The sequence below is a fragment of the Gopherus evgoodei genome, chromosome 11, assembly GCF_007399415.2.
Source record: "Gopherus evgoodei ecotype Sinaloan lineage chromosome 11, rGopEvg1_v1.p, whole genome shotgun sequence".
Lineage (NCBI taxonomy): Eukaryota > Metazoa > Chordata > Testudines > Testudinidae > Gopherus > Gopherus evgoodei.
The window spans coordinates 3,835,468-3,863,292 of NC_044332.1; the positions used below are offsets into that span (position 1 = coordinate 3,835,468).

At 50.6% G+C, this 27,825-nt stretch overlaps 1 pseudogene; it reads right to left on the minus strand.

Annotated features, from left to right (window-relative positions):
• Positions 1-14,229: 14,229 nt before the first annotated feature.
• Positions 14,230-27,825, minus strand: part of LOC115659807 — an 87,653-nt pseudogene continuing 74,057 nt past the window's right edge.

Sequence of the window (27,825 nt, forward strand, 5' to 3'; positions counted from 1 at the left end):
GACCAGGAAGCTTTGCAAAGCAATTCTTTTCTTGCAATGTCTTATTGTCATTCACCAAGGACTATACAAAAAGGAAGAGCAATCAGAGCTAGTCAGGAATGGTTTTTCCTCAGTGTTTATCATCAGAACAATCTGATTTCTCAAAAACCAAAATTTATCATGCAAAAGGGTCAATTTTGATTAATTCTTGACTTGACTTGACTTTTTTGAAAATGTTCAGAATGTTTCATTTTGGCATTTCTTGAAATGAAAAGTTCTGATTCTAAACAACTTTTCATTTCAAGATTTCAGCCAGAGATAGTTAAAAAAAAATAAGGGTCAAAACTGAAATAAAACACTTTGAAATGATCAAAATGAAACATTTTGATTGATCCACACTGATTTTTTTTTTTTTTAATTTTCAGTTCAGGAAATTTTGAGATTTTGACTTCTTATCCTAATGGATGGGGACAAAATGTAAATATTGAAATACTTTTATGGAATGGGGAAAACATTTTGTTCTCACTTCCAATAACCGTGACCAGAGCGAGGGGCAGGAGTTCACCCCTTGCTCCTAGAGAGGAAGGCAGAAAAATAAACAGCAGAGGGGGTGGGGGAATATGACAGGAGTATTTTATTTATAGGCAAAGCACTTTGTTGGTGCTTCATAAATATTACAGAAGTTGGGTAGTGAGGTTGTGGGGCCTGCAGTGTGCAGGAGGTCCGATTAGATGATCCTGATGGTTCCTTTTGGCCTTAAAGTCTATGAGTCTACACACATTGGCAATTGACAGTCAGCTTAGGACAGTATACTGACTGCGTTGTTCCCTGACTTCAAGCTATTCCAGGTAGCACATTAGGAGATGGACAGAGGGGGAGACTTGTGCTATGATCCTTAAGATCTTGAGATGCCTCTAGCTGTACTCAGTTGCAGGATCGAGGCCATAGATGACGAGGGCTCAGAGAGTTTTTATGGTCCTTGGTGCCTTCAAAGTATGTAGCTTTTGGTGCAGGGCTCCGTCATCTCCAGGGCAAAGTAATCTCAAAACTCTGGGTCCAGAGCATTTACTCCCAACACCCCTGGTGGAGGAGCAAATCCCATGGATTTCCCCAGAGGCCCCACTGCCAGGACTTCCAAACCCAGCAGCTACTCCGCGACTTTATGGATGGGTGGGCAGCAGAAACGTATTAGCCCTGGCTGTGTTCCATCTCTGCTATGAGCAACGCAAATGGATGGGACAATGCTGGCCTGCCCACTGCCCCCTTTGCATCCCCCCACTGCCTGCCTCTGCGCCAGCCAGCTCCTTGAACCCATGTCACAGATGCAGTTACCAGCTCAAGGCATCGGTGCATGTGTCACTCTGGTGGTCGGCTTGCAGCCTTTCACTGTCCTTATCTGCCCTATAGTGTTGCTGCTGCGCAAGCGCCACCGTGTGGCCAGGGATGCTGTCATAAACAGATAGTAAAGGGTTAACAAGTCCCGAAAACCTGGCTAACACCTGACCAAAGGACCAATCAGGAGACAAGATACTTTCAAATCTCAGTGGAGGGAAGTCTTTGTTTTGTCTGCTTTTGTTGTTCTCTGTTCTCTCAGGGATCTACGAGGGACCAGACAGGTATACAGACTCTCCAATCTTCTGTTCAATTTAGTAAGTACCAGTTAGAAAGGTGGTTTAGTCTTTCTTTGTTTTCTTTATTTGTAAATGTGTATTTTGCTGGAAGGATTGTATCTCTTTGCAACTTGTATTTGTGCGGGGGAGGATTCTCTGGTATCTATAAGCTGAAAGACCCTGTCACATTTTCCATCTTGATTTTACAGACATTTTTTACTTTTTCTTTCTTTTATTAAAAGCTTTTCTTTTAAAAAAAACTGATTGATTTTTTCCCCTTGTTGAGGCTCAAGGGAATTGAGTCTAAACTCACCAGGAGTGGTGGGGGGAAAGGAAGGGAGGGAAAGGTGAATTTCCCTTTGTTTAGATTCACAGAGCTTGAATCTGTCTCTCTCTCCAGGATAGCCCAGGGCGGGAAAGCTGGGGAGAGGACACGGTGGGGGGAAGGGTTTGTTTTCCCTTGTGTTAAGATTCAAGGAATTTGGATCTTGTTTCATCAGTGAGTTGGTGAAGCATCTCCAGACAACCCAGGGAGGGAAAGTCTAAGAAGGGGAGGGGGATAGTCAGTTCCTCCGTGTTTTAAGATCCAGGGGGTCTGGGTCTTGGGGTCCCCTGGGAAGGTTTTGGGGAGACCAGAGTGTACCAGGAACTGCAAGTCCTGGTTGTGGCAGCGCTACAAGATCTAAGCTGGTAATTAAGCTTAGAGGAATTCATGCTGGTACCCCATCTTTTGGACGCTAAGGTTCAGAGTGGGGGTGCATACCATGACAATACCATGACAGATGCCTCTGCAGTGTCTTGCCTCTAGCAGCCCCTTATGGGCCCCTTAAGCACTCCAGAGAGTCTTGTACCCAAAGCCGCCAGGTCTCAGCCCTCTGGCAACTTTGCTTGCCCTCCTGCCTCCTTCCTCCCTCTCGAACCAAGCCACACACCTGCCGCATCCTGCTGCCTCTTATATTAAATCACCTGCATCCACTCAGATGAGGCTCCTCTTACTCCAGCCTGGCTTAGCGCCAGACTCTAGAATGCAGGCAAGCTGCCCTGTTACATGCGCACAGAGGAGGCGGAGTCACGTGTGCACCTGTGTGTGGTTTCACAGGTAAGTTTAGGTCTCAGGTTTAGTTGCAGCTCCAAAAAGGCAACTACTCACTCACTGCTTAGAGTGATGTCAACTCTCGAAATTGTTTATTCCAGTTTTCGGAATCCAGAGATCACACGAGACTCTTGGCTTTAAATCAAAATGGTTTTTTCGCTCTACTGGCTGAGGGAGAAAGCTTGAAAGTATAACCCAAGTGCACTGTAACAGCTCAGAAACCAGACTGGCAAATAAAAAGAAACATATGGATATATATTATGATCATGTCTCATGATTTGGGGGACCTGACTCATGACTTTTGAATGACTAAGATGTCGTTGACAATGCTGATCCTGCATCCATTTCCACTGATGCTGGTCAAAACACTTTCAGGGGAACCTTTTTTCCATTGGAAAATGCAGTTTTGTCACAGTCTAGCTGTTTTGCGGGAATGTGTCAATTCTGACAACATTTTGGATGCATAAAGAACCAAAATGAACTGTTTTGACTTTCTGGTTTCATTTCGATAATGTTGAAGTGTTTCATTTTGATAGGTTCAAAACACAATGTTTTGAATCTCCTCATTTTGATTCGTTTAGTTTTGACTTTTATATTAAACCATTAATTTTCATGTCTTTAAGATTGATGATTTAATAGTGTGTATTGTTTGGACATTAACTAAACAAAACATTTAAATGGGTTCCAAATTTTGAAAAATCTTGGAATTTTTATTTTGCGGGAAATTTCAGCTTTCAGTCCATTTTGGAACAAAAACCCATTTCAGAACGTTGGTATTTCCATGTTTCCTCCATTTTCCGGGAAAGAGCTGTAATTCCTGTTATTCAGTGGGTGTCCTCTCCAGAGAGTGGATTCATTTGCTTACCCTACCCCCACCCAAGATGACTGTCTCATTAACTCTCCTGGCTTCTGTTTCTGCAGGCTGGACTCACACCTTGCCAAATTCTGGCACCAGCCACAAGCCTTGGGTGAGCTGAAGGGAATGAAACGGCTGGCTGCCTGCTTCACATACCTGCTCTCATCTGTCTGGCCCTGCCCAAGGCTGAATGCCAACTCCACGAGCGATCCATGGAAATCAGGGGTAAATCCCTGGAACTGCAGCAGCCAGGCCAGCTCCTCAGCTGGTGCAGACTGGAGCAGAGCCACCCCAAATGGCTATGCTGCCCCCCACCCCCGTTATCTCTGCCCTTCCCCAGATAATTGGCTCCAGCACAGAAGAACCTAGGAGGTCGGGGACAGTATCAGTGGGTGGCATGGCAGGGTCAGTGTTTAATAGAGAGGCTTCTCCTGTCTCACTCGTGGTAGCCTATGTTCAGAGCCTGGTTTAGTCACATGGTGGAGAGTCTCCAAAGCGTCCAGGCGTTGACCAGCGTGTAGTGCCGAGGTGCAGGAGCAGCGCTGTGTGCGTATGAAGCCTGCCCGCACACAGAGCAGCTCAAGCCGCTCTGCCTCCTCTCGGCTCCCAATTGGGATGGTCCCCATACCTCCCCGTGCACACTGACCGCAGCTGGGCGTGGGCCTGGCATGGCAGAAGCGGAGTCCCCTTGCACACACACACACACAACCTGTGTAAGGACTTGTCCCAACCTGACCCCAAACATGGTGGGGTTGTTCAATGCAGCAAAATTTTTGAAAAGGCCTCTGGGTTAAGGCTGTCATTGCTGCCACCGTGTGCTCGGGCCTGTGTAGTCGCGCCCTCTGCCGGGTAAACGTGCAACATTAAGGGTTACTGCAAGGCTAGAAGGCTGCAGCATGAGATGTCTGAGCTTTCTGTCCTTTTATTATCTAGACTTTGTTCTTGTCCCTCCAAAATCCCCCTCTGACTCCCCTCTCATCTTCTGCAACCCAATCCATCCCCCCCACCCAGCCACTCCGCTCTGGCTCAGTCCAGGAGCTGGACTTCAAAACGGTCCTTTCGAGGGACTTTAGACACTCTAAAACAATTCCTTACATCTTTTAACCCCCTTCCTCCCTCCCATCCTGAAGGCCGTTCTCCCCAGCAAGGCCTACAAAGGGCCTGCAGACGGAGTTCTTGGCCCAGCTGTGTTGCAGGTTCAATGAGCCAGGAAAATGCTAGAGGAACTTTCAGACAGCAGAACTTCAAACTTGCAGTTTTTAATCAGCCTGTCCAGCAAATCTCTTCCTACAACATGTGTCACGGCAGCACCCAATGGCATCCAACGCGATCAGGCCAGCTCTGTGCTAAGCGCCAGGCACACCCCCGGCAGTAACAGCCCTTCCTTATAGATTCATAGATTCATAGACTCTAGGCCTGGAATGGACCTCGAGAGGTCATCGAGTCCAGTCCCCTGCCCTCATGACAGCACCAAATACTGTCTAGACCATCCCTGACAGACATTTATCTAACCTACTCTTAAATATCTCCAGAGATGGAGACTCCACAACCGCCCTAGGCAATTTATTCCAGGGTTTAACCGCCCTGACAGTTAGGAACTTTTTCCTAATGTCCAACCTAAATCTCCCTTGCTGCAGTTTAAGCCCATTGCTTCTTGTTCTATCATTAGAGGCTAAGATGAACAAGATTCTCCCTCCTCCTGATGACACCCTTTAGATATCTGAAAACTGGTGTCATGTCCCCTCTCAGTCTTCTCTTTTCCAAACTAAATAACCCAATTCTTTCAGCCTTCCTTCATAGGTCATGTTCTCAAGACCTTTAATCATTCTTGTTGCTCTTCTCTGGACCCTCTCCAATTTCTCCACATCTTTCTTGAAATGCAGTGCCCAGAACTGGACACAATACTCTAGCTGAGGCCTAACCAGTGCAGAGTAGAGCGGAAGAATGACTTCTTGTATCTTGCTCACAACACACCTTTTAATGCATCCTAGAATCATGTTTGCTTTTTTTGTAACAGCATCACACTGTTGACTCGTATTAACTTGTGGTCCCACTATAACCTCTGGATCCCTTTCCGCTGTACTCCTTCCTAGACAGTCTCTTCCCATTCTGTATGTGTGAAACTGATTGTTCCTTCCTAAATGGAGCACTTTGCATTTGTCTTTATTAAACTTCATCCGGTTTACCTCAGACCATTTCTCCAATTTGTCCAGATCATTTTGAATTATGACCCTGTCCTCCAAAGCAGTTGCAATCCCTTCCAGTTTGGTATCATCTGCAAACTTAATAAGCGTACTTTCCATGCCAACATCTAAGTTGTTGATGAAGATATTGAAGAGAGCCGGTCCCAAACAGACCCCTGCGGAACCCCACTTGTTATACCTTTCCATCAGGATTGGGAGCCATTAATAACTACTCTCTGAGTACGGTTATCCAGCCAGTTATGCACCCACCTTATAGTAGCCCCATCTAAATTGAATTTGCCTAGTTTATCGATAAGAATATCATGTAAGACCGTATCAAATGCCTTACTAAAGTCTCGGTATACCAGAGCCACCGCTTCTCCCTTATCCACAAGACTCGTTCGTTATCCTATCAAAGAAAACTATCAGATTGGTTTGACATGATTTGTTCTTTACAAATCCATTCTGGCTATTCCCTATCACCTTACCATCTTCCAAGTGTTTGCAGATGATTTCCTTAATTCCTTGCTCCATTATCTTCCCTGGCACAGAAGTTAAACTAACTGGTCTGTAGTTTCCTGGGTTGTTTTTATTTCCCTTTTATAGATGGGCACTGTATTTTTTCCAGTCTTCCGGAATCTCTCCTGTTTCCCATGATTTTCCAAAGATAATAGCTAGAGGCTCAGATACCTCTTCTATTAGCTCCTTGATATTCTAGTATGCATTTCATCAAGCCCTGGTGACTTGCACGCATCTAACTTTTCTAAGTGATTTTAACTTGTCTTTTTTTATTTTATCTTCTAAGAACAAGTTAAGAGTTTGCAATATAAACACACAAGAGACAGGGGTGGTGACTTTCTCGAGGTCACAGGCAGTATTGGAACCCAGATCTCCTGACTCCCCAGTCCCCCTGAATTAGCTTGGGCCAATGCAATTGCCTGGTGCTCTAGTGGTGGGGCAGCCTATAAACACCCCATGCTGTCAGCATTCTCAGGATGACAGGGCCCCACATGCTCATAGTCTGTAGTAGCACAAAAGCCCAAGTTCTAACTGTCGCGAGGACACACAGGTCCATGTCACCAAGTGAGTCACTGCAGAGCAGAGAACTAAGCACATGGGCCAGATCCTCAGCAGCTGTGAATCAGCGGAGCCCCACTGATTTCAAAGGATCTGCTCCAAGCCAAGAATGTGGTCCATGGTTCCCGTCACCCCAGCAGGGCCCTGTTTGCGCTGTGTGGCTCAGGGTTCCTGCTATTGGTTTTTAGCTGTGGTTGTGAAAGGGACTGGACGGCAGTCCCCGGAGGATCGAGTCCTGTGCTTCTCCATAGGCCTGGCACAATGGGAACCAGACAGGGGAAGTGGGTTGCACCCCATTCCCAGTGCCGAGTCACCCAATCCTTCCTCTGTATGGCTACCCCTTCTTTCCTTCATTAGTTGTGCAAAAGACATTTTCATTTAAAATAAGCGAAGGCCACACCACCTGCTCACCACAGGCAATGACAAGGCAGGTGCAACCCACTGGCAAGTGTATGTTACAGGTCGGGGCCTGAGCCACAGAGAAACATGAGCGATCACAGCCTATAGCTTGGGAGCTTAATTCCAGCTGGACCAGTCCATGGTTTTAGCTCTGGAAGTCCCTCCTTCTCCATTCCAAACAGGTGGCTGTGACACGTGCTCAGGAGAATTAGTCCTCAGCCTCACGTTCTAAATATTTCCTGGCCTTTGCCTTCTAGACCCTGATATCGTCCCTTCCTGGTACATAGGGCGTGGGATGAGACCCGTGGGACGGTTTGGCCGGAGGAGAGCTGTCGTGGAGAGCTCCCGGAAGTCGGCCTATGGACACAGGCAAGCTGCTTCCCTCTAGAAGAAAGCAGAGTGAATCCATTCAGATGAATGAAATGGCTAAGACAAAGAACGAATTTGAATGATGATAAGAAAAGACCCTTCTCCTCTCTTCCTTCCACATCCCAGCCTCTCTTCTAGGCAAATGAAAATGTTTGGCTTCATTTCAATGTACAATATCTTTGTGGCTATAAATGATAGAAACCAAAGAGTAGTTGATAACTTCAGTATTTTTGCAAACAATTTCCCTCTCGTCTGTTTTTTCTTTTTCTCTCCCCTGTTCCCCATTTGTCCCCCATCTCTGGCTTTTGCTCTCAATCTAAGATGATTTGCACCAGAAAATTGCTGGGGGGAAGAAATATAAATTCCCATGTTAATTATCTTCCTAGAACATGTGCTTGTAATGAACTAGGAATGTTCTTAATGTTTTCTCTGAATACTGTGTTGGTGCCTCAATGTCCCCATGGCAGTTCTTAAGTATCTGGCAGAGCAAAGGGCCAGTGCACCTAAATGCCTGGCACTCTGTCTCCTAGCAACTGATGGCCTTGGCCCCTTCTCTGCAAAGGTGCCAACTGACGGTGTTGGAGACAAAGAGATCAGGTGACCTCCTGGCCCGGGAAAGGAACTGAGCAGAGGAGGAGGGGCTGGAGGGGGTTGTTAGTCTGGAGCTGGCTGGGGACGAGGTGTGAGGGCAGATGTGGGGGTCTGGCTCACTGTCCCCCAGAATGGACCAGGCCGAGGGGTCTGGTTCACGATACCTACAAACTCTGTTTTAGACCATGATCCTGCCATCGAATAAACCTCTGTTTTACTGGCTGGCTGAGTGTCACGTCTGACTGCAAGTGGGGGTGCAGGACCCTGTGGCTTCCCCAGGACCCGCTGGGGTCGGCTCGCTGTGGGATGTGCACGGATGGGCAGAGGATGCTGAATGCTCCAAGGAGAGACCCAGGAGGTGAAGACGTGTGAGCTTCTTGCCCTGAACAAGTCCACTGCAAGGGAGAGGAGGCTCCTCAAAGTCCTGACTGGCTTGGTGGGGAGCAGTTCGAGAGCGTCGCCCGGTGACTCCGTAACAGGGCTCTTTTATACAAGCCAAAATAATAATAAAAATCGAGAAACTGAGCCCTGCACGTGTCTGCTGTGACTTGAAACGAATCCGACTTGTCTCAACTCTCCTGGGCAGTAGGATCTTTAGAACCGAGTGGCGTCACTTTCCCCTGAGATTGTCTCTCTTTTCCTGAACAATTTCTCTTCCACACAATAAAGTCTTTTGATGTGATCACCGGGCAGAGGAGCCAGCTTTTTAGTCTGGATTCTGAATCCATCTGAAGGCAGGTGGAATATAACTGGTCCTACTCTCCTGACCAGTGTGTCATGCCAACAGGAGTAATACGCTGGCGAATCAAGATGAGCATTTCAGGAGGCCCCACACAGCTGGCTCTGCAGCAGTCCAGATGGCAGACATCTTGCCATTGCGCATCTGTGCAGTTGCACCCACCTCCTAGGACAACAAACACTTACTGCTCTGCTGAGGCCTGAGCTGGCATCCCTAATTCCCAGCTCTGTTAGTCACTCACTGTGGGCCAGCCATGCAGCTCTGCATGAGATTTGCCTATTAGTCAGGTCAGACCAGATGATCTAATGGTCTCTTCTGGCTGAAACATCTAGAAGATGCTGAATTAGGGTGACCAGACAGCAGGTGTGAACAATCGAGATGGGAGTGGGGGGTAATAGGAGCCTATATAAGAAAAAGCCCCAAATATTGGGACTGTCCCTATAAAATCAGGACATCTGGTCACCCTATGCTGAATCCATGTAGGCCTTACTTCCCGCTTCCACCAAACTGCCACGTACAATCTTTCTGCTCTCCTTTTAAACAATGCGCGTCTCCTGCCCCACATTGAGCTGGCTACGCTGAGCTCCCCGCTGCTATCCTGCTGTCCGCGGCCCACTGGCAGCCAGCCCTGAGTGCCAGGCTGCACTACGTTACTTGAGAAACACTGCAAAGTAGGCCAGATCCACTGCTGGTGAAAATCATTACAGTGGCATTGGCTTCAGTGTGGCTACAAGCGCCTCTGGAAAAGGGGGATACAAGTCGCGCAGTGCATTTGGCATTGGGAGCAATACGCAGCCGCTAGCATAGAATCAGAAATTCGGGTTGCCAGGTGTCCGGTTTTTGACCGGAAAGTCCAGTTGAAAAGGGAACATGGCGTGTTCAGTCAGATGTACTAACCGGACACTAAAAGCCTGGTTACTGCGGGGGGGGGGAGGAGTTAGTGGCTGCCTGTTACCCAGCCCAGAAGTGATGGCTCCTACAGCAGCACGAATGCACCAGCTTGGGCTGCAGGCAGACCCTTTACAGAGCCTGGCTTGCAGGGCTGTGGCAGGAGACAGATTGCAGGACCCCTGGTGAGTTGGGGAAGGGGCTCTCAGCAGCCACAGAACGTTCCCCGGGCGGGAAGGAACACGAGCTGCCCCGCCAGCCGGCGCTTACCCGGCTGCGCTCTCAGGCAGCTCTGGGGCAGAGAGGGCTGGAGCGGGAGAGGAAGGTGGCTGCTGGACAGGCAGCACAGGAGGCAGGAGGCTGCTCTGTCCTCTGGGGGAGCAACTTGGGTGCTGACAGCTGTGCACAGGCCTCTGCTTCTAATGACCATGGAGAGCCCCACCGCGCAGCCTGCGGGGAAACAGAAACCCAGGGAGAAAGCACAGTCTGAGCTTCTGCAGCATGAACAGCCGCTGCTGGGGAAAGCAGCAACTACTGCATAATCAGGGGCCCTGATTCTCCTTTCTCAACCCAGGGTAACTGAGAAGTCACTCCACTGAAACGGGAGAGGGAAATTCTCCACCTCCAAAAGTGACACACAGCCCTGCACACAGTGAGGCTGTTGGGCAGGAAGCAAATGGAACGACAGCACAGGGTCTGAGAAGGCTTCTGGAGTGTGTCAGTGCTGGGGTGAATGTGTTCCATGATCAATCAGACAGGAAAAGGGTTAATTTTCTGCAAAGGGAGCCAGGCCCCAGAGGCCCCATTCAGCCTGCCAGTTAGAGGCAGCCAGCTTCCAGCTGGGCTTAGCAGGGCAGGTATTGAAGCAGGAAGAGGCAGAAGCCTAGGAGTTCCTAAGAGAAAAGCCTCTTAAACAAACTCCTGTATTCTCTGAGTGTCCTAGAGTCCAGCCAGTGATCTGCTCCTACTATAGGGTGGCCTGTCTCCTGATGACCCTTTCAGATAAGCCTCTACATTCCCTTTAGGTTTTGAGCTGCCTGGGATGTGGGTGATGGATTCTGCCTGACAGGTCTATGCTGGAGGCAGGGCTGATTCACTTCCCAGAGCCAGATCAGTGCATAGGCAATCTATAGACCCAGGCCTAAGGTTTCAGCTCTTGGGGTCCCACTTCTGACCCTCCTGGCCACAGTGGAGTGGATGGAAAATGTGAATTGAGACTGACCAACATGGACATGTCTGCCTGAGGTCTGGCCTGCCCTTGAAAGGCTTTGCCCCCATGGATTATTCCAGACTCTCCCCACCACTGCAGGGGAAACAAGCTGTCCCAGTAAAAGTACAGTTCTGCTGTGTATTGGCTCTCCAGGCTTGGTGCAGGCACAGGTGTGCTATACAGGGGTCACACCCCCGATCCAGCCATCCTGGCAGAAGGCCGTAGTGTAGACCTGGCTTGAGCCAGCAGATGGCCAGAAACAACCACCCTGAGAGATGTGAACTGCCCCATGCCTCTAAATGTGTTTTCACAACAAAACCCACTTCAAGAGTGGCTCATATGCTACCCAAGCAGGAGGGGAAGAGAGAAGTATGCTTAGCCCACCATCAAAACAGATACACCCTGGCTCCTTGAGGAAAATATACCAGGGGATGGGGGTGCCTGACATGCCTGTGTGACACATCCAGGACCAAGCCTGCACACTGCTAGGAGCTGCCCTGGCCTCAACACAGGTGACGGGAGGTTCTTCTTTCTCCATGTGGTGCGAAGTGCACTTGTCTGTAGTACTGGAGTTCATGTCTGATGCTAATAGCAAGGTGGCCCCCTTTGCTGTATCTCAACAGAGGCCAGTGATGGCCTCTGAATTCCCTATAACCTGACATACAGAAACAAGCTGGGAAGGTTTCTGGACTCTCTGTCTAGAGGAGATGCTCATATACAATTGACACCTTTGCAAAGCAAGGAAGCTCAAAACCAGCTACAAGATGCAGCACCTCAGTGTAGGAGTGTGGCCGTTTGTCAGTAGCTAATTGCAGTGCACCCACCACCATGCAAGCAAAGTTACTAGGTTCAGCCCCAGCTGAGTCAATGTGGCAGACTTCAGCCATGGATCTCTGTAACGGTTCCCCCGGGCTGAGTCTGTCTGGGGTGGGATGATGTATATAAGCAACAGCACGAGTTTAGCAGTGAGATCATGTGACGTACTGTAAGCACATGTGCACCAGAGGATGACTTCACCCTCCTGAAATAGCAGAGACTGGCTGGTGGCTGCTACAGCTGCAGTGAAATGAGCCCCTGCACTTCCCAAATGTGGTGTTACTGAACCAATTCACTGGGTCTTGAGCACTGGTTATAGCAAATGCCCTGTAGAGCCTCAGCTGTGACCCATTCCAGGGGTGTTTTCTCACTGCATGTGCAGTTCTCCTATCAACAGTACAGCTCACACTGGCTTTATCTTGCAACGTTGGCTGCAGTGTAAATACTGTAGCTCAGGTGGTAAAATGGCTTCAGTTAAAGTCCGTTTTCACAAGCTCATGATCCTGTGCCTTTTCAGATCAAGCTTTCCATGCTTGGTCTCTGCTGGAACTTAGGTAACAAATTCAGCAAACCTGAGCAAAGTCCCTTCAGCTCTTTTGTGCTCCTCAGACATGAGAGAATCCACTCCTCCCTCCCCCCGACACACACCATTAAAACTACTGCCTCTCTTCAGAGGCACAATTCACAAGTAGGAGATCTTTGAATCTTGACATGCCCTTAGCACTGAGGCATCTGTGATCAGTTCACAAATAAGTGTGCTGAAATTAACAAGGTTAGATATGTAAAAGCAGCAAAGAATCCTGTGGCACCTTATACACTAACAGATGTATTGCAGCATGAGCCTTTGTGGGTGACTACCCACTTCATCGGATGCATGTAGTGGAAATTTCCAGGGGAAGGTATATATATGTAAGCAAGAAGCAGGCTAGAGATAACCAGGTTAGTTCAATCAGGGAGGATGAGGCCCTCCTCTAGAAGCTGAGATATGAACACCAAGGGAGGAGAAACTGGTTTTGTAGTTGACTAGCCATTCACAGTCTTTGTTTAATCCTGAGCGGATGGTGTCAAATTTGCAGAGGAACTGAAGCTCAGCAGTTTCTCTTTGAAGTCTGGTCCTGAAGTTTTTTTGCTGCAGGATGGCCATCTTAAGATCTGCTGTTGTGTGTCCAGGGAGGTTGAAGTGTTCTCCTACAGGTTTTTGTATATTACCATTCCTAATATCTGATTTGTGTCCATATATCCTTTTCCGTAGGGACTGTCCAGTTTGGCCGATGTACATAGCAGAGGGGCATTGCTGGCATATGATAGCGTATATTACATTGGTGGACTTGCAGGTGAATGAACCGGTGATGGTGTGGCTGATCTGGTTAGGTCCTGTGATGGTGTCGCTGGTGTAGATATGTGGGCAGAGTTGGCATTGAGGTTTGTTGCATGGATTGGTTCCTAAGTTAGAGTTACTATGGTGCGGGATGTAGTTACTGGTGAGAATATGCTTCAGGTTGGCGGGCTGTCTGTGGGCAAGGAATGGCCTGCCACCCAAGGCCTGTGAAAATAGGGATCATTGTCCAGGATAGGTTGTAGATCCCTGATGATGCATTGGAGGGATTTTAGCTGGGGATGGCCAGTGGAGTTCTGTTGGTTTCTTTCTTGGGCTTGTCCTGCAGTACGAGGCTTCTGGGTACACATCTAGCTCTGTTGATCTGTTTTCTTATTTCCTCGTGCGGGTATTGTAGTTTTGAGAATGTTTGTTTGGTGAAGATTTTGTAGGTGTTTGGTCTCTGTCTGAGGGGTTGGAGCAGATGTGGTTGTAAGGTTAGATATGTTAGTAAACTGTTTACCTGACACGCGCAAGACAAAATTTGATTTTTGCGTAGTCTTCAATGGAAAGTTTACTGGGGTAGCATCCTGGCAAACCCTTCTTGTGTAGACGCAGGACCACTGTGCCAGCTGGAGTTTCTAGTGTGGAACTGGCCTAAGTCAGAAGGTCTGATTCTCATATTTACACCAATGTAACTCCACTCGCTTTAGTGTTGCAATTGTGTAAGGTTGAGGAGAATCAGGCCCTGGTTTATTTCTTGATTAAACCTCTACCACTGCAGTATTGCCAATCCCAGGTACTCCAATGAGAAATCAGCCCCCGTCTCCCCCCAAAAATTCATGAGACTTTTAAATAACATTCAGGGTCTCCTTATTTACAGTATGGTTCCTGGACCTTCAGGGTGTGCTTGTTTCATGTTCTCCGTTTTCTCCACAACCATGAGAGCCAGAAAGTGTTTGTTTTGGAAGAGTTGTTGGTTGTTTAAAGTTTCCCAAGTGATCATTTGACTCCAGCATCTGGGGCTTTAAGAAATGCCCTAAAAATCACAAGACTCATGACAATAATGAGTTCTTACAGCGATATTAAGCTAGAGCTGCATGTTCTGGCTATTCCATGTCTTGCATTTAATGATTGGGTGACCTTAATGTTAACAGCCTCTGTAAAAGTTTTATAGAATTTGCAAAGGTGAAAGTGGGGGAGAGAGAGACTACTCCTCCTTTGTGCTGTTTTTATTTGTGAAGCTACTTTGCACTGTATTCTTGTATAATGATATCACTGAACAAACAAGCGAGAGGAGACTTGCAGTGCTTTTCAGGTTCCTGGCATTTGGCATATTTCCTCTCGTACAGTTCTTCAATCGAACACTGACAATGAAAAATAAAAGCAATAATCACAGTCTGACACACCAGCTGCCCCCTGGAACCATGCTGCCTGCTCACAATACATAGGGCCAGTCTCCTTCTCCTCCTCCTGCACAAAATAAAAACGCACTTGATGGTATCCTCAGGTCAGTCTGCCATTTCCTTTAGTTCATGCAACACTTCTTAGTGTGATTGCTTGGCTCTCGCAGATCCACGCGTGACTTCTTCCATGGCTGAGGCTGAAGGGCTGGTTCCTTCTGTTGTTCCTGTTTCAATAACTCAGGAGCTGTGAAGAAACTCAGAATAAGAAATTCTCGGTCCTTCTCTGCTGAGCTATTGTAACATTTTCTGCTACATACTCAGACCCTGCTCTGACTTTGTTGGGGCAACTTTCCATCCGCTAACGGAGCAGCTAGGGGTTTCCCTGCTGTGTCCCCCTCCCATCAGCAGTGGGCTGGGGTGTGGCCAGAGCGCCCCGATCCCTAACCAGCAGAATGGTTCCTGGTAGTGAAACTTAGAGCAGCCCAGGGCTTTTTCAATTTATGCCAAGGACTGCCCCACAACAAGCAAGAGAGAGAGGAAAAGGAGCCTTAGGAGCCACTTTCTCCTTCCCTCATGTGCTATTTGGCTAGGCCTGGGGATCTGTCCCTCTAAATTTATTAAGATTGAAAATATCTAAATATGAGCAACAGGGGATGGATCACTTGATGATTACCTGTTCTGTTCATACCCTCTGGGACATCTAGCAGTGGCCACTGTCAGAAGACTGGATACTGAGCTAGATGGACCTTTGGTCTGACCCAGTATGGCCATTCTTAGGTTCTTATTTATCATGTTGATGAAGTTAAAATGTAAACTTAACTTAAATCAACTCCCTATTTTTTTTACCTTGATATCCATACGTTTCTTGGCCTAGGACTCCTGCACTTACTATTTAACAACCTTCCATTCACAATTTTCCTCATGCTCCTTCGTTCTTCCTGGAGAATGGTCCCTCCCTCAGGACTCTCCCATACACCTCTTCATTCCCCATCCTAGAACATCTACAGATTCCACTGCACCTGCATCATGGACATCCCCCTAAGAACATCTCAGGACAGCAAATGTTGTATTGCACCAAGTTGTCTGTAGGAAATCCCGTTATCAAATAGAATGGTGGTGATGATGTGCAAATCACATCTCTATAAGCTTTAGTGAAATTCTTTTAAAAAGGAACTAGAAGTAGGAGACCCTAACTTGAAACTGGCATAAGATGGGTGCTAGGTGTCTCATGAATTGCCACTCTCAAACTACTAGCATTCTTAAGGACCAAGAATATCTATGGGATAGTAAATACTTATTATTGGTTCATGATATGAGCTAGGTGGAATCTGTTGCTGCAGTTGTATCCTATTATTCTAGAGCAGGGGTAGGCAACCTGTGGCATGCGTGCCAAAGGCAGAACACGAGCTGATTTTCAGTGGCACTCACACTGCCTGGGTCCCAGCCGGTCCGGAGGACTCTGCATTTTAATTTAATTTTAAATGCAGCTTCTTAAACGTTTTAAATCCTCATTTACTTTACATAAAACATTAGTTCTATATTATAGACATAGAAAAAGACCTTCTAAAAACGTTAACATGTATTACTGGCACGTAAAAGCTTAAATTAGTGAATAACTGAAGACTTGGCACAGCACTTCTGAAAGGTTGCTGACCCCTGTGCTAGAGCTTTCTCCAAGCGGTTTCATTAATAGGAACAAACATGAGAAGACTCTAGTGCCATCTCGCGGACTGCCGAGGTAATGGCAGCGGTTTGCCATTTGTGCACTAGTGCAGGGTCAAGCGGGAGGCATACCCCAAGTGTGAATCCCCATATGGCAATACAGGGTCAGCTGGCTAACATCAGTGGGGTAAGCTACATATCAGAGGCCCAGGAGGTGAAGTGTGATAGGTGGGACAGAGCGCCAGGGTTCCAGGCCTGCATGTTGGGAAGAAACGGCTCGCCAGAAGAGTCTCCAAACTGCTGGCTCTGGTTAGCCTCCCATGAAACCGGTGTCGTTGTTGGCTTGGCAGTAGTCGGCATTTGTGTGAAGGGAGGACTGAGAACTCGGGATTGTCTCTGGGCATAACTGGTTCTTGGGAAGGGGCTGGATGTGTCTGTCCTCTGAAGAAAGAAGAAACCTCAAAGACTCTCTGGGCCAGTCCAATGAAGTGAGTCTGACTCAGTCTAGCTGAGCCTCTGGCTCTGTTGCCTAGCCCCATGGTTCTCAACCAGGGATATGCAGAGCTCTTCCAAGGGGTACATCAGCTCATCTAGCTAAGTCAGTACAAACTAAAATTTTATACAGACAATGACTTGTTTATGCTGCTCTGTGCACCATACACTGAAATGTAAGTACAATATTTATATTCTAATTTAATGATGGTAAAAGAGAAAGTAAGCAATTTTTTAGTAATCATGTGCTGCGACACATCTGTAGATTTGATTTTGCAAGCATCAAGTATATTTGATTTTGCAAGTTTTTAAGCAAAGTGAAACTTGGAGTACACAAGACAAATCAGGCTCCTGAAAGGGGGACAGAAATCTGGAAAGATTGAGAGCCACTGTCCTAGCTGATTCGAGGGCTTTATTCTACCCCCTAAGGAAGAAGGATGCAGGGATCTTGTTTTCCAGCCTGAGTGAGGCCTCTGATCTCTGTCCTGAGGGATGAAAGAAACATGGCTTGTTTTGTCTGGGGATTGTAACTGGGGCCAAGGGGAATGGGTCTTGGAGAGAAGAGATCCTCTGGGAGTGACAGTGAGGAATCTGGGGAGTGGGGAGAAATTCCCACTTTCCCATTGCTAGGGCCAGTGACTGGTGTTCCAAAGGGTGGGTGAACCTCCTCCCCATTCAGCGCTCAGCAGGTTCCACCCTCACCCCGGCAGCAAAGGCAGAACCACTCCAGAAGTTTGCATGTCTCAGAAGTTGGGGTGGGGGGCAGTAGTGGGGCAGCCTGTCCATGTTTGGAATGGGGAAGCCACTGCTCTGGATCTGTCTCACTCACTCTTGGCAGCTGTGAGGCTTGACAGGCCAGAGTGTACCTGTCACCTCTTGTCTAGGCCTAGAGGCAATGCGCTGCTGCAGTCACAGTAAAGACTTTCCAGTTCCTGGAACTCTTCAGGTCAAGTGACTCAACCCTAAATGCCCCTGAGCAAGTGGGAGGAGACAAGCAGTGCTGTGCTATAGCTCACAAGGCAAAGAGCTGGCAGAGACCTCAGCATCTCTCTACTGCTGTTACCTGTCCAGCGGCTTCTCACTTGGAACTTACCTGTGGCCATAAACACCTCAGTCACTTGGTGGTTGGATTTTGCTGACGTTTCCATGTAGATTAAGCTTTTGCTCTTTGCAAAGTCCTCTGCCTCCTAGTTGGGTGGGGAAGGTACAAAAACAGGGTTATTTCAAAGCAGACTTAGGTGTGTTCTGCACGGTAATCACATCCAGCTTGGCAAATGTCCTGGAAAGTGATGGAAATAAAGGCTCCATTTACAACGTATTGGAGTTTTTCCTTAGGCCTGGCAGGGAGGCACAGCTCCTCCCTGTATGCTTAGACCCCTCAGGTATGACAGAGCCCTGCCCAGTGTGGACAGGGCTGCATGGTGCCAACCTGGAGAAGCAAGCTTGGAATGGACACAGGAGGAGTGTAGCAGGAGTACTGCAACTCGCCCTGTCTGACTAGTGGCTGAGAAGTAGGAAGAGGAGCATGCAGAAATCTTCAGCTATTTGCTAAGGTGCCTCTGGGATAAATCTCCAAGCTGGATGCTGCAAACTGCTTTAGGGCCTCGTACCCCCGTCGTTAGCTCCAGCACTTGCACTGTCAGACTAATGATGTACAAGGGAGCCTTAAGGCTTAGAACTCATCTGCATGGTGCATTAGTCTGCACTGGAGCGAGACACATTCCAGGGTGTTGTGCACTAACAGGCCTGTGCGTGCTGCAGTGACGCACACTAGGGAACTCTCCGTGCGTGTCAGCAGGTCCTTAGGGGCCAGTTAATGCACAACACACAAGTGCACCCTAGACCCTGCCCCCCGCTCGTGCAGACAAGCTCTTACTTTACACTGACTTTAGTTCCCCACCTTTCTGAAGAGCAGCGTGTCCGGTGATAGAGCCACCGTTGGATTCCAGCAGTTTCTGCTGCAAACCCTAAAGCTTCTTATTTCCCCAGCTCACGCTCCTTCTGTTCCAGTCACACGGTTGCAGCCGAACTGTTTAGGCCACGCTTGTTTTCTCTGTTGCACAGCTGAAGGCATTGCAGCTGCTCTCTGGCTGGAACCTGTTAAAACTCACAGGAGACACGAATCCGAGAGTTAAACCCTCGAGCTTCTTTTGTCCCATGCAGTTCTCATTCCTTGAACTTGGTGGTCAGTGATGCAGCATCAGCTTCTAGTGGTGTTTTTGAAAGAGAGAATCTGCCAAGTGCTGAGATCTTACTGCAGTGACACTTTTTACCTCAAAGGTGACTTCCCGCTGAGCAGCAAGATCTGCCTTATCGCTGACTAAAATAATCACGAGCTCATCGGGAAGAAATTCCTTCTCTAATTCCCTCAACCATAGCTTTGCTCTCGCAAAAGTTGCCTGGAAAGGTGTGTGAGAGAGAGAGACAGACAATAAACCAACAGATACTCAGGAACTGTCACATGCCCCAAAGGAGATTGGCAGGTGAGGGCTAAAAACCGTAGAAACAAATGGGTTATGCGCATGGAACCAGCTCAGCATGGAACCAGCTCTAAATATACATCCTTCCCCAAAGCCAAGGATGACTTCTCCTCCATCAGACATGACCCAACCACCATGGATCTCCAGTGGGTCATAGACCCAGCCTACAGGTGATGGGCTGAGGTGATTGGGCAAGGATTCTTCGAAGCTTAGTCTACCTCTTCAATAAAGCTCTGTTACTGTGAGATGTTACTCGCCAGCAGCCTATGGTCTCCTCCTCCTGTAACTACCATGGCAGTAATAGAGGCATATGGTCCTCGGTGTGGGAGATCATGCAACGTATCCCCCTGGAACAGTCCAGTCCATCAGAAACAGATATTAGTGTAAGCCAACTAACAGATGCACTTAATCTTTGTCACTAGATCATCCTTAAAGTCTAGGGAGCTGAGAGTGAGTGTGATGCCAACAGACCCTGGTTGTCAGCAGGTGGGATTGAACCTGGGGTCTCTGGAGCTCAGGGCATGAGCCTCTACTGCATGAGCGAAAAGCCAACTAGCTAAGATTGTACAACAGACTCATTGTATCTCCAAGTGGTCTCAGTGCCACTAGATGGGACAGAAGGCCACACTCAGGTGTGTGGGTTACATGAGGGTAGGGGAACAAAGAGCACTTAGTGATGCTCCCTCGTTACCTACTTGGCTGGTGAGGTGGATTGGGCTGGGAGGTAGGGGTAGATAGAGAAATCTTGGCTTTTAGGGGGAAAAGGTGAGCATTTATTGTCCACTGTAAGTGAAATGTCTGTACCAGTTCCTTGCATGTCTTCAACCATCTTTACCAGAAGAGGAAGGATAAACCTGCCCATGATGTGTAGTCCTTACGTGATGTGTGCAGGAAAAAGAAGTCTTGGTTGAAATGTCTGGGGATGTATTGGGAAGCCACCTTACACAAGAATTATTGCAGCCTACCAGCGGCGTGGCTGCACTAGCAGGATTCAATCTGGATATTTTAGAAAGTTAAAGGCAAACCCTTCTGGAGGAGAGAGGCAGAGGAACAAGCCATCACCGCTCTTCCCTTTCCGGCTATGTCATATACAAGAAAAGACGGTTACTCACCTTTGTAACTGTTGTTCTTCGAGATGTGTTGCTCACATCCATTCCAGGTAGGTGTGCGTGCCGCGCGTGCACGTTCGTCGGAAACTTTTTTTACCCTAGCAACTCCAGTGGGCCGGCAGGTCGCCCCCTAGAGTGGCGCCGCCATGGCGCTCTATATATACCCCTGCCGGCCCGCCCGCTCCTCAGTTCCTTCTTGCCGGCTACTCCGACAGTGGGGAAGGAGGGCGGGTGTGGAATGGATGTGAGCAACACATCTCGAAGAACAACAGTTACAAAGGTGAGTAACCGTCTTTTCTTCTTCGAGTGATTGCTCACATCCATTCCAGGTAGGTGACTCCCAAGCCATACCTAGGCGGTGGGGTCGGAGTGAGAAGTCGCGGCACGGAGCACTGCAGTTCCGAAGGCCGCATCCTCCCTCGACTGCTGGACCAGGGCGTAGTGGGAAGCAAAGGTGTGGACCGATGACCAGGTCGCTGCCCGACAGATTTCCTGGATGGGCACACGGGCGAGGAAAGCTAGCGACGACGCCTGCGCCCTGGTGGAATGCGCAGTCACACGGCCCGTAGGGACATGGGCCAAGTCATAACAGGTCCTGATACAGGACGTAACCCAAGAGGATACCCTCTGGGAGGAGATAGGAAGACCTTTCATACGATCTGCTACCGCCACGAAAAGTTGGGGGGATTTTCGGAAGGGCTTAGTCCTCTCTATGTAGAACGCGAGAGCCCTACGGACATCCAGCGAGTGGAGCTGCTGCTCCCTGCCTGAGGAGTGAGGTTTTGGGAAAAAAACCGGAAGGAAAATCTCTTGGTCGACGTGAAAGGCTGAGACCACCTTGGGCAGAAAAGCAGGGTGTGGTCTCAGCTGCACCTTATCCTTGTGGAAGACCGTATATGGGGGGTCTACCACAAGAGCTCGGAGCTCCGACACCTGTCTAGCTGAGGTGATAGCCACTAGAAAGGCAGTTTTCCAAGAGAGGTAGAGCAGGGAGCAAGTAGCTAACGGCTCAAAGGGGGGCCCCATGAGCCGGGACAACACCAGGTTAAGATCCCAGGTTGGAGCAGGGGGGCGGACGTTAGGGAATAAACGTTCCAGCCCTTTAAGGAATCTCGACACCGTCGGGTGAGAAAAAACGGAGCGACCGTCTGCACCCGGGTGAAAGGTGGAGATAGCTGCTAGGTGGACTCGCAACGACGATAAGGCCAGACCTTGCCCTTTGAGGGACAAAACGTAGTCTAAGATTTCGGATACCGAAACTTCCATAGGGCGGAGATTTCTCTCTACGCACCAACAGGAGAAGCGCTTCCATTTCGCCGAATATGTGGCTCTTGTGGACGGTTTCCTGCTGCTCAAGAGCACCTCTCTCACAGGCGTAGAGCAGCGCAGCTCGGAACCAGTCAGCCACGCAGGAGCCACGCCGCTAGGTGCAGCGACTGCAGGTCTGGGTGACAGAGGGTCCCGTGGTCCTGGGTAATCAGGTCCGGATGAAGGGGCAGGGGAACTGGGTCGGCTATGGCCAAGTCCAGCAGCATGGTGTACCAGTGCTGCCTGGGCCACGCCGGGGCCACCATGATCACGAGAGCCCTGTCCCTGCGCACCTTCAGGAGGACCTTGTGGACCAGAGGGAACGGGGGAAATGCATAGTACAGGTGGGTTGACCACTGGATGAGGAAGGCATCCGCTATCGACCCCGGCTCCCTGCCCTGAAAGGAGCAGAACGCTTGGCACTTCCTGTTCCCTTTGGACGCGAAGAGGTCCACCCGGGGATAACCCCACCTCCGGAAAATGGAGAGAGCGACGTCCGGGCGAAGGGACCACTCATGTGACAGGAAGGATCTGCTCAATCGATCTGCCAGAGTGTTCCGTACTCCAGGGAGGAAGGAAGCCCTGAGGTGAATAGAGTGGGCTACGCAAAAGTCCCAGAGTCGTATCGCCTCGTGGCACAGGGAGGAGGACCTGGTGCCTCCCTGCTTGTTGATATAGTACATGGTCGTCGTGTTGTCCGTGAACACGGCGACACAACGACCCTGAAGCTGATGACAAAACGCTTGACAAGCAAGGCGGACCGCTCTCAACTCCCGCATGTTGATGTGGAGCCCCACCTCCTCCTGGGACCACAGGCCCTGTGTCCGCAGGGTCCCTATGTGGGCCCCCCAGCCTAGATCTGAGGCATCCGTTGTCAGGGATACCGAGGGCTGAGAGGGGTGAAAGGGAAGACCCGCACATAATACGGACTGGTCTAACCACCAGCCGAGAGAATCTAAGACCTTCTGGGGGATTGTGACTAACATGTCTAAAGGTTGCCTTGCCGGTCTGTAATGACTGATAAGCCACAGCTGGAGAGGCCTCATGTGGAGCCGAGCGTAGTCGGTCACAAAAGTGCACGCCGCCATGTGGCCTAACAGGGCTAGACATGTCCTCACTGACGTCAATGGGGCTGACCGCAAACGTTGAATGATCGCCGCCATGGTCTGGAACCGTTGCAGAGGCAGCGAGGCCCTGCCCACAGTGGCATCCAGGACGGCCCCGATAAATTCCACCTTCTGCGTGGGCCGCAGAGTGGACTTGTCTGTGTTTATCAAGAGGCCCAGACTTGCAAATATGGTGGTGATCATGCGGACATGGCTGTTGACCTGCTGTTCCGACGTGCCCCGAATCAACCAGTCGTCCAGATAAGGGAACACGTGGACACGGTTGCGCCGAAGATGCGCCACGACAACTGCCATGCATTTTGTAAACACCCTCGGGGCCGTGGACAGGCCGAATGGGAGGACTGCAAACTGATAATGAAGAGCCCCCACAACGAAGCGGAGAAAGCGTCTGTGGCGCGGCCAAATGGCAATGTGGAAATACGCGTCCTGCATGTCGAGGGCGGCGTACCAGTCTCCCGGATCCAGGGATGGAATAATGGTCCCCAAGGATACCATGCGGAACTTCAACTTCACGAGGTATTTGTTGAGTTCTCGCAGGTCGAGGATAGGCCTGAGGCCCCCCTTGGCCTTGGGGATCAGAAAGTAGCGGGAATAAAACCCCTTGCCTTTCTCGTTTTCCGGAACCGCCTCTATAGCTCCTTTGCTGAGGAGCGTCTGCACCTCCTGCCGAAGGAATTGCTCGTGAGAGGGGTCCCTGAAGAGGGACGAGGAAGGAGGGCGGGAAGGAGGAAACGAAACAAACTGCAGGCGGTATCCCGTCTGCACCATGCTTAAGACCCAGCGGTCCGATGTTATTTGGGACCACGCCGGAAGGAAAAACGAAAGGCGGTTTGAAAACGGGGGGGAAGGATCCATAGGGGAAACTGTTACCGCGCCCTCGGGCGCACCTTCAAAATGAAGGCTTAGGACCAGGCGGGGGTTTTGAGGAGCCTTGGTTCTGCCCCCCTTGGTTCCCAGACTGCCTGCGCCTGCCGTTCCTGCCGCGGCGCCTGTAAAGGTCCTGCCGCTGGCGGAACTGGGAAAACGGCCTACGTTGTTGCTGTTGTTGCGACCTAAAGGGTCTACGCTGCGTCACGGGGGTGTGCATCCCGAGGGACCGCATGATGACCCTGTTGTCTTTTAGACTCTTGAGTCTGGGGTCTGTCTTATTGGAAAACAGGCCCTGGCCTTCGAAAGGAAGGTCCTGTATAGTGTGCTGGAGCTCCGGCGGAAGGCCGGAAACCTGCAGCCAGGAGATGCGACGCATCGTAACTCCTGACGCGAGGGTACGGGCAGCCGAGTCCGCAGCGTCCAAGGAGGCTTGTAAGGCCGTGCGTGCGACCTTCTTGCCTTCGTCCAAGATGGCCGTAAACTCTTGGCGAGCATCCTGTGGCAGCAGCTCCTTAAATTTGTCCACTGCCACCCAGGAGTTAAAGGCGTATCTGCTCAGCAGGGCCTGCTGGTTAGAGACCCTGAGCTGCAGCGCCCCAGCCGAATACACCTTACGGCCAAGGAGGTCCATCCGCCTGGCCTCTCTGGACTTGGGGGCCGGAGCCTCCTGGCCGTGACGCTCCCTATCGTTCACCGATTGCACCACCAGTGAACCGGGAGTCGGGTGAACATGTAGATATTCGTATCCCCTAGAAGGGGCCATGTACTTTCTCTCGACTCCTTTCGCTGTCGGAGGGATGGAGGCCGGGGACTGCCAGATAGTATTGGCGTTGGCCTGGATGGTCCGTATGAAGGGCAGGGCGACCCTGGTGGGAGCATCAGAAGAGAGGATGGTGACAATTGGATCCTCTATCTCCGAGACCTCCTCTGCCTGCAGACTCAGATTTTGAGCCAATCGCCTGAGGAGGTCCTGGTGCGCCCTGAGATCCAGCGGGGGGGGACTGTTGGAGGAGGTACCCGCCACCGCCTCATCCGGGGAGGAGGATGATGAGACCCCAGGCACGAGAGTGTCCAACTGAGGGTCTTCCTCAGCCCTCGCCTCTGCCTCCGGAGCCACAGTGGAGTCCTGCTGTTTGGACCCTTCCTCCCCTTCCGGGGAGGGAGGGGGGCGAGACAAGGAGGCTTCAGGGGCCCTACGTTCCGCAGTCGCCGGTCTAGCAGGGAGCTGCTGGGGGCCCTGGGCCTGATGGTATGCCCAGGGTGTCCAGAACCCCCACTGTTGTGGGCCTTGGTCTTGCAGCGGCGGATCCCCGAACAGCGCCGCCTGCCGGTCGGTGCCCAGCGCATATCCGCTGTCCGTCTGGGAGGATACGGACGGCTGTCTCGAGGGCCACGGTGGGGCCGACCCCGGATGGTAAGGGTCTGCGCGGGCCGGCACGGAGAATCGTCTCGGTGCCGGGGACCGGTGCCGGGAGTCATATCGGTGCCGGGACCGGGATCGGGACCGGGATCTGTCACGGTGCCGGGATCCTGATCGGTACCGGGTGCCGCTTCGGTACCGGGACCTGCCACCAGCTCGGTGCCGGGAGGTCGACCGGGACCTACCACCAGCTCGGCGCCGGGAGGTCGACCGAGACCGGGACCTGCCACCAGCTCGGTGCCGGGAGGTCGACCGGTGCGGCGAGTAGCGTCAGGACCTGCTCCTGGAGTCGCGGTGCCGGTGTCGCCGACTGGAGCCTGACCGCGACCGCCTCGATGCCGACCGTTGCCGCGAGTGCGACCGGTACCGCTGAGGGGAACGGTGCCGGGACTGCGAGCGGCGTCGGGATCTGGAGCGCCCAAGACGTCGGGACCTGGATGGCGAACGACTGTCTCTGGGCGGCGCCGACATCATGGGCTTGCCTCTGGACACAACCCGCACCGGAGGTACCGGGGGTGGCAGCCGAGTGGGCTCAGTCAGGGCAATAAGGTCCCGAGCCGAGGCGAAGGTCTCCGGTGAGGATGGGACCACTACCTCAACCCCAGATCTCATGGGGGAGCTCGGCGGCACCGGACTCAACGGACCCGCCGGGCCCGGAGTCAACGGTGCTGACAGTGCCGGCGGCGCTGCGGCCGATGTCGAGGCCGGGCGCTCAAGCCGGGTCTGCCGGGCCGGAGTATCAGACTTCGACGGCCTTGGCTCTGATTCCAGTGCCGGAGAAGGTCGGTGCCGAGGAGTCTTCTCGGTGCCGGAGCGATCCGGTGCCGGTGCCGATACCACGGCCTGCGAAGCCGACGGGTCAAGTGCCGCCTCCATTAGGAGAGTTCGGAGCCTCTGATCCCTCTCCTTCTTTGTCCTCAGCTTAAAAGCCTTACAGATGCGGCACTTGTCGGATCTGTGCGATTCCCCGAGGCACTTCAGGCACGCTTCGTGGGGATCGCTGGTAGGCATGGGCTTCTTGCAGGCCGCGCACTGCTTGAAGCCCGGCGAAACAGGCATGAGCCTGGCGCCGGGTGCCGGGAAGGGCTAAGCCCCCGGCGAAGAACTACTTAACAACTATTTAACTAAACTATCTACTTAACAAACTAATTAACAACTATAATGGACTAGAGATGAACGATAGATAAACGATAGAGAACTAGGAGAGCTAGGGACGTGGAGGACAGCTAAGCCGCGCTCCACAGTTCCAACGACCGACACGGCGGTAAGAAGGAACTGAGGAGCAGGCGGGCCGGCAGGGGTATATATAGAGCGCCATGGCGGCGCCACTCTAGGGGGCGACCTGCCGGCCCACTGGAGTTGCTAGGGTAAAAAAAGTTTCCGACGAACGTGCACGCGCGGCGCGCACACCTACCTGGAATGGATGTGAGCAATCACTCGAAGAAGAAAGGCAGCATTCGCCCCCCTGGAATAAAGGTGGCACACACTATGGTACTTCCGTTGTCCTGCAGTGTCCCAAATCTCCAGCTTGATCGTGGCAGTCTGAAAACATACCAGCTGGGTGAAGAAAGAACCTGGAAGCGACAGAGATGGGACAGCTCCTTGAGAAAGCCATAGCATGCACCTCAACTAATGTTAACCTTCATCTCGATGATCTGTGTGAAAGATTGGTGTCGAGATTCGGTTGGAAAGGGCTGCGGCGGGAGAGAGGATGAGAGAGAATTAAAACATCCCCTTCCCCATCAAAAGCAATGTAACAAACAGGGTAGTGAACTGGTATTACCCACTAACAGCCCGGTACTACACCAATGCCCATCAGCAGGGTGTAGCTGGGAAGGGGGAGGGGAAGAGAAATGAGAACAATGGTTCTTGCTCAATTCGTCAATATTGGTGGCATTAGCAAGCTTTGGTTTTGCAGCTGTCTAGCTGGAGGAAATGTGATGGCAGGGGGGAATTAGGAGTCTTGAGTTCTAATCCAGCTATACAGTGCCTAGCCCCTCTTGGGTGCTGCTGTAACAGAAATACTGCAATCTCCCCAACACTGATTTGTATGACCTTGGGCAAGTCACTTAAGGCTCGCGTGGGCCCTAAGCACAGCCCTGATTATATATAAGCAGCGCTGTCCCAGGAGTAGCCCCAGGGAGGTGCTCAGATGCTTCTGAGCTACAACTGCTTTTTCTTGCTCTTAGCCCATGCCAGCAAACCTGCCCCACCCCCAAACTGGCAGGGCTCTGCTGGCTAGTGGGTGGGGGTGGCACCAAGGCCATGCCCGCTCGCCCTCTCTACCTGCTCTAGGAAAGTGAGAGATGCGTGTTTACTCCTGCACACCTGGCCCAGAGGTGTAAAGGTGGGGGCAGAGGCCTTTGCTCTCCCATACTTCCCCAGGCAAATGTGTTTAGCTCTTAACCTTTCCGTCTCAGCTTGCCTAGATGGAAAATGGGTCTAATTTAAAATCCACCTCCCTAGGGTGCTGTAAAAGCCAGCAAATGTCTGCCGACTGTTTGAAGAACCGTGGTCTGAAAATGTTAGAGCAACTCAAATGTGAGGCTTGCACAGTGCAATTTGGGGGGCGTGTCATAAACAGATAGCTAAGGGTTAATGTCTCTTTCACCTGGAAAGAAGTAATCTGAACCACCTGACCAGAGGACCAATCAGGAAACAGGATTTTTTTCAACTCTGGGTGGAGGGAATTTTGTGTCTGAGTTTTTTGTCTTCTGCCTGTATGCTCTCTCGGATGAGAAGTTTTTCTATTTCCTGCTTTCTAATCTTCTGTTTCCCAGTTGTGAGTACCAAAGATCAGATAAGGGTTTATATGTTCTTTTCTAT